General features: G+C 42.2%; 1 non-coding gene across 1 annotated transcript; it reads left to right on the forward strand.

The window, feature by feature from the left end:
- Window positions 1–6,931: 6,931 nt before the first annotated feature.
- On the forward strand, window positions 6,932–7,145 carry LOC112550054. Its single transcript, XR_003093720.1, has one exon. It is a non-coding gene; the product is annotated as a small nucleolar RNA U3 (small nucleolar RNA).
- Window positions 7,146–7,673: the final 528 nt, after the last annotated feature.

Below are 7,673 nucleotides of genomic sequence, written 5' to 3' on the forward strand. Positions count from 1 at the left end.
TTGATTAACTCAGACCAGGGCTTCTAGCCCTTGAACAGTGACATTTAGAGATTTCCTGGTTGCTACATTGTCTTCTATTGATTTCTTCCGTTGGTTGATTTACGGTTTTCCTAGGTGTTAATTTCTGCCTGCTACTGTGTTACGCGTTCAATCACTGATTCACTCGCTCTTTCAGGGGCCCGCCTGATACAGGGAAGCGGCAGTTTGACTCCTGCCCTTGTTAACATAGTTACAATGTATAACTTACTTCTGAAACTAAACACATTTAGTTGAAAGGTGCGAAGTATAAAATATAAGCTACAAAAGTAATGCCATGGCACACAAATAGATAAAAATACCAAAATACAAGGGGAGGTACAAAATGCACACATACAAATTTTAAAACACAATTCCTTATCTTAAAGTGAAAGAAAGAGGAAGGAGGAAAAGGTAGAAGAGGAAAAATATATCCAAGGAGGGGAGAGCAACTGCAGGCAAGAGGAAAAGGGGGCTTTCTGCTACAGTTAAGGGTTCATTACAATGTCCAGCCCGTTGGAGACCTGACTACAAATGCTGTCATACTTTTCTGGGGATGACTGGTGGAAGTTCTCCCCACAAAGTTTCTGAATTCTCCAAGTAATCAATCCCTTTAAGTAAGATCTGGAAGTCATGCTAAACTGAGGCTTATTCACAACAGGTAAAATACAAAACCCTGATGCTGCAAGCATAGCTAGGCCATCTGAGAAGAAACAATGTGGTATCCCATCCAGTATATCTTCTATTCATAAGAATTTCAAGCTGGCTTCTAAGTGTCTGGTTTCTCCTTAAAACCTTATGTTTTCCCTGGTTGTTAATCAGTTTCTTGAGATGTTCCAAACCTGATAATCCCTTGTCACTAGAAAAGATAATTATTTACACAATTAAAAGGATGCTTTGAAGAAGCTGGACTAAGGGTATAAAAAGCTGTAAAAGCAGCAAACAGTGTGCTTCAAGAGGGAGAAATCTCTCTGACACCATCCGCTGTTGTTCTTAAGAAGCTGGAAGAAACAGATCATGTCTTTCCATCATCTGTTTAACCTTTAACGATTGTGCTAAGAAATTTACCTGTCAGCAAACAACCCGAGTGCATTGGAATGGTGAGATCCCAGCTCTCACTCTCTCTCTTTCTCTTTTTCTCTCTACGCATAGATTTCTGAACCTAATTTTATTAGTTAAGCTTAAACTATATTTCCCCAAATACTCAATGAAACCGGGGTAATATTATAATTGTTTTTGTTTGTTTTTTCTTGCATGTCTATTACTACTAGTACCATTATAAATTTCATATACTTAGCAAAAAATAACTTTTATAGTCAAACTGGTGGTAACTAGGTGTATTTTTCCTTCTCTACATCCCCTTCCCCACTTGCTCTGCAGCAAAGCTTCTTTTACCTAAGCCAAAGATCCCTGTGCAGCCCAAAAATACTGTGGGGTCTGCTCATCAAGAGGCTACCACTACTAGGACAGTTAGGGCAAAAGATTGGGATGTACTAAGTTTAAGACACATAAGAGGATCAGCTTGTATAGGCTGGTTGACCCAGTTTGGCTCAGACATGCCTTAATGTACTGAATGCTGGCCCATGAAGGTGTCAGCTGGACACCCAGTCGGATTCAGAGGCATTCTGTTTACCTCTGTGCTTGTGTCTGACTGCATTTTATTGTTACCTTGATGAACTGATTCCTGGCATATGAGGGTGTCAGCCTGTACATGCTGATCAACCTGGCTGGGTCAGGTGTGTCTCGTTAATGTGTGTGTGTGTGTGTGTGTGTGTGTATTTGACTGATTTGGTGGCTGGAGGAACCCAGCCCCACTGAAACTGAGTCCTGCAAGATAGCTCCATTGGGGTTGAAGACTTGCAGAAGGAAGAGATACAGCTCCATATAGAAACACAAGTAACACAAGCAGCACATTGATAGAATTATAAAGACCCTACAAATGTATCCCTAATAAATGAGCACACCCCAAAGTGATGGGCAAATCTGGTAACACCACTTACTGCACAGTAAATCTAGGCTGGAGTAAATGCATGTGTAGATGCACCCAGTATGTAGCTTAGACACTACCGTACTATGTTCTTATGTCTTTCGCTGAATATTTCCATAGAGGTTTTATTGCTGTGCAAAAACTGTGTTGCTGCATTGGCAGCCATAATCATTCATGTAAGCAGCATATTTGTGACTGCAAAAAAATCCACCTGTACACTGTTATAAAAAAGAAATATTTTTTTTTTGCACAAAGACTCAGGCTGATCCTAAGAGAATAATCAACTAATGCCTAGGTTTTCTTGTCAGTAAATTTCTGTGCAGTACTTTTTCTAGGAGAAAACTGCAGGAATCTGCATGCTGCTGATGCTGTCAGTAGCAAAGCCAGGCTCCCTGCACCACTGCTCCCTATAGCTTCCAGCTGGAGAGGTCTGGTACTCAATTCGAAGACAAAGCTTGGTTTTTCCCATATTGGATAGGGGAAAAGCCTTTGTCTTAGAATTGAGTAAATATAGTAAATACAGCTTCTTTCTTGGATTGTTTTTTTTCTGCCTCTAATACTGGAGCTTCCAGTTGCATATGGGTACGTGTACACACCACGATATTTGCCCTTTCATGTGCTGTAACTGTGTGTCTGTTTGCATGATCAGGATTTCCTGATGTTTTAAAAGTCTTTGCAGTGCATTAAAATAAAACTCCTTGGATGTAGTTTAGTTTGGCTCCCTGTGAATTAAAGCATCGCCTCTATGGATTTGTTGAGTGCAAATACAAAGGCACTCAAAGATGTGTAATTACCCACTTTTTCCACCAGGGGGAGCTGTGCTATTCTTGTAATTCAAGCCTTTGTCCACTAGATGCTGCTTCAGATTGCTGCTGCTATTTTTTTTTTTGGCCCCTGCTCATCCCACCATCCTGCACTGCCACCTGGCTCCCCTGCTCTGACAGCTGCATGCAGGCTGGGCAGTGTAGGGGTTGCCGGGTAGGGGGGAGGGGCAGATGGGGCTACCATCTGGTGACAGATGGGGGTCAGGGTCCCCAGTGAGGGAGGGGGCATCTGTCCTGGGCACAGTGTGTGGGGGGCACAGTAGGACGGGAATCCCACAATGCCAAGAAATCTTAATCTGCCTCTGCCCCCACCCCCACCCCAATCTGCCATACTGTTGCTGCTCAGTTTGGGCATTCCCTGGGGTTCGAACTTCTCTGCTGTTTCATGTGAGGATACAAAAGACAGGAGGTAGACATTCATTCTCTTTTATATAATTAACCTTTAATGTTTTATTCACCTTTTAATTTTTTTTTCATTAGTAAACACACAAATAACACAGTTACACTTGTAGAAATCTAAGCAGAGATCTATTCATAGTTCAACAACTAGCAGCTACACTGACTGAGGGCACCCCACCTCCCGCTGCAGGACATTCAGAAGACGGGGGACCCCAACCCCATTTGGGCAGCAGTACCCCATATTTTGGGGCACACACCCCTGCAAGACATCCAATAGAGGGAGGCAGCACATAGGTAAGAGCACAGATGTTGGCCTGGAAGTGTTGCACGCACTGCATGCTTCACAGACATTTCTGAAAGATTATTTCTACTAATTACTCTGATTATTTCTACTTATTATTCAATGGATTATTTCTAATGATTACTGTGAAAGAGGGCAGACACCCACCTACCAGGCACTGACACTGAGCAGGCAGGCGACCCCATAGTTTGTGTCAAGACACCCAAGGAAGGAAGCGCTCACAAAATAGCACAATCAGTATTTGTCATGTAGATAATTAACATAGCTTAGTCACAACTAGCGTGGAATAGTTATAATATTTTAATTTGAGCAACAAAGACTTATTTTTGTAATTTAAAATTTAAAATGTATGGTCAAATGCTAAACGTTTGGCATCTGTGATAGTCACCTTTTGACTTTTGAGTGTCACCAGTATTTTTATGAAGTGTTGGGATGTATTTTTCTGTGTTTGTGGTTTTGTGTTTATTTCAAACATTCTGATCAAGCAATAGTCGGTTTTTTCAACAGGACCTTCACACTGCAAGTATTTCTCCTTGCATTTTTATATTTGTATCTTTGTGTTTTTGTGTTTGTGTTTTTTGTGGTTTGTGTTTTGTGTGTTTGTTTTTTGGGGTTTTGTGTTTGTATTTGCATGTTTGTATTCTAAAAATATGCTTCCTCTTCCCCCCTATCTCAAAGGTGGTGAATGCAGAGGGAGCAAAGAAGCTTTATTTAATATTTGGCACAAACATAGAGAACAGAAGTCAGAATGGAATTCTTATTTATAGCAATAGTCTCTTGATTGGAATGTAGGAAAAGGTGGGACCTCAGCTAGAACCAGACACTTGATATATTTGTTTTTTATATATTTAAGGGACCAGCTTGTGTTCGTTCTACATTGACATTTGCATAACTTCATAGCTTATGTACAACTTGGCTGGAATAGGTATAGTATTGTAACCCAACAGAGGGAGGCACCAACCACACAGCCTTGATAGGCAGAGCACACATGGAGGCAGGCAGGCTGGCCTGCCTGGAATTGTGACGCACACTGCATGCTTCACAAGCATTTCTGATAGTTTTTTTTCCTAAAGATTACACTTACCCTGATTATTTCTGATTATTACATTGAATAGTTGGAATAGCTATAATATTTTAACTTGAGCAACAAAGACTCAGCTGACCAGACCACAAGGTTGAGATCCACAAACTACAAAAGAGCACAATCATTACTATTACATGACAGCAGGGCACCCTCCCCCTGACGCTGATTATTAACTATTATTGGAGGCAGCATGTTATCATTAGAGGCAGATTATTATTCTTACTCTATTATTCTTATTATTGTAGATTGACCTAATTGGGCTCATTGTCCTCACAAGATACAAAATAGCACAATCATTAGGCAACAGGGCACCCACCAAGCAGGCTCAGGACTGCAGAGCTTGGGGCAGGCAACAGAGGAAGGCAGACACCAAGGAAGGAAGTCCAAGAGGCAGCGGAGAGAGATATAATTATTATTATTTACCATTAGGAAAAGACATAATGCATCAGAAATCTCTTGAGAATTCTCCATGTTCTATACAAAAATAATCTTTTACCCCAGCACCAAACCTTCATGTTAATTCTCTTGCTGTACCTGCTGGACAAAATGAACAGAATGCCCAACAGTCAGCCAATTGTCACCCAGCACCGTGCCATGACTTTGTGCTCTTTTGTATCTTGAGAGTACACCAAGCCCAAGTAGTGAACTAGAGGCAGGCACCCAGCACTGAGCCATGACTTTTTGCTCTTTTGTATGTGGATAGTACACAACAGTCATATACTAGAGGAAATACATTGAAGTCAATTTTTTTGGCTATATTTGATGCACCCGTGGCTTATCTACAAAACCAAAAAGAAAAGAAAAGGAACATTGCATCCAGTATTTTTCAAAAGAGTTAATAAAGGATTTTTGAGTAAGCAGATGCTTGAACTACCTGAACATTTTTAATTTTTCAGCATTTCAAAATCTTGTGCTGTGTAGGCAGACACACAAGGAAGGTAGGTCAGGAGGCAGAGCACATAGTCAGCCCTGGAAGTAGGACACACATAGCATGTTTTACAGATAGTTCTTACCCTGACCAGAGACAAAATCATTCTAATTATAGTAAATAATAGCATATTAATATTAAAAAATAAAATTTACAAATTAAAATTATTATTTGATGTGCATGTTCATTTGCTTCTAAATTAACACACTACAAACACTTTTGTCTCTGTTTAGAAACTATGTCTTGGAGGAGAGGGGGTTAATTTTTTTAAGCACTGTCTAAAACCATTATCAGCAGTATGATTATAATCATCATCATTCTCATTTTTTTATTATTATTAATCTAATGATAATACTTATTAATCTAACGATAATAGTTATTTCAGCCAGAGGCAGATAGGCAGGCAGGTACGGAGCGATACTAATAGTGATAGACACCTGGCAGAGAGACATTGTGAACATTGCCAGTCTTGTGAGGCAATGCAATGTGTACAAGGAAGTGGCATCAGGCATCATTCTCAGGCTCCGTACATGGTCGGTCTGCTTCTCTTCTGCAGTGGCTGTGGCCAGGGTCGCCAGCTGCAGCAGTAGCATAGCAATTGGAGCTGAAAATAGGAAGGAAGGAGCGTGGGGAGGAATAGACAGAGCCTAGGAAGTTTTACTGGAAAACCACCAAGAAGGGCCTCCTGCCCTTACTTTGTGTACAGTATTCACTGGCTAGCAAAGAGAGCCTATGTGCTGTGAAGTGCCGTAGCAAGGCGGGACACTGGCTGAGCAGGTGGCCACTGCCTAGCCAGGCGGAGAAATGGGATGGAGCTGCTCAGCAGCTCATTGGGGAGGGACCCACCTGTGCCCCACTTCCAGGGTCAGGTACTCAGCTTAACTGGTCTCTTTGTCATTGTCACTCCAGCTTCCGCTGGAGAACCCACTGCTGCTGCTGTTGTCACTGTCGCTGTCCTCCATCCCATTCGTCTGGTCCTCTTCTTTGCTGCTGTCACTCTGTTCTTTCCTCAGCAGGGGTTATATGGTCCTGTGCCAAGTGGTGTTCGCTGCGTATTCTCCATCCTCTGCTACCAATTTCTGGTAGTAGGTCCAGAGTTCACTCAGTGGCATCTTCACGCAACCCACTACCTGGAAGTGTAGTCCAGTTGCCGGTTAGCTAGCAGGATGGCTGTATGCTAATTAGGGAGCAGGGTTGTTTGGGAAAGCTGTGCCAGTGGCATTTGGTGGTGGTGGCTGTGGGCATGTGGTGAAATGGCAGCTGGGCAGGGCTGTGGCAGCACTGGGGGTGAGGGTGCCTGGTGGGGGCCAGTGCTTGGTGAGATGGTGTCGGGTCCTTGTATCTTTGGTGCATGTGCAGCTGGGTGGGGCTGGGTTTGGTCAGGTATAGTACTAGGATTGTACTTCCAGGGATCATTTCTATAGTTGATAACTAGAGAAGTGTGCCTGAAAGTGATTGGACTTGCTAGCCACAATGAGGAGTCATAGTGTTCTTTCCTGAGCATGAAGTGAGTTGGTAGTGCTGTCTGCATGCAGTTGCTACCTTTCTCTTGATGATTGCTCCACTTCTGTTGAGGAGCTGGAGGGAAAGGACACATACTGAGTGGTTAGTCTTGTTATCAAATGTTTAAGAACAGACTGTGTTTTCAGTTTTCTTCATAATAAGAGCTTTATATATTTTTCTTGTTTCAGCTTATTTACAGTTTGTGCATTTACTGACTTAGTAGCTAGAGCTCTTTAGGAGGTACTTCCCATTTTTCATTCCCATAAAACTATACTGCCCCAGGGAAATTTGCATAAGGAAAACATAGTCTATAATCTTTTGTGGTATTGTCCAAGTGCTAAAGGGGTATAGATAAAAGTATTTATACTCCTCAAGATGATGATGAGGTCACAACACTAAACAGAGAAGTGGTGCTGTTTGGGCATCCATCTTAGCAGAAGCAAACCCCAAGGGCCCACTTTGACCAATTCATCTTCTGTTTCAGGAGCATCCTCCGGAAGACCTAGGACCTGTTCATGTATAAACCTCTCAATGGAGGCCTGTGTCAAAATGTGACTAAATGAGATGCTCCTTCCTGTCGCAGGGCACCAGCGGTGCCTGCCACTTTAAGGGCTAGAGCAAACGTTCAGCAG

The sequence above is a fragment of the Alligator sinensis genome, unplaced genomic scaffold, assembly GCF_000455745.1.
Source record: "Alligator sinensis unplaced genomic scaffold, ASM45574v1 scaffold579_1, whole genome shotgun sequence".
Lineage (NCBI taxonomy): Eukaryota > Metazoa > Chordata > Crocodylia > Alligatoridae > Alligator > Alligator sinensis.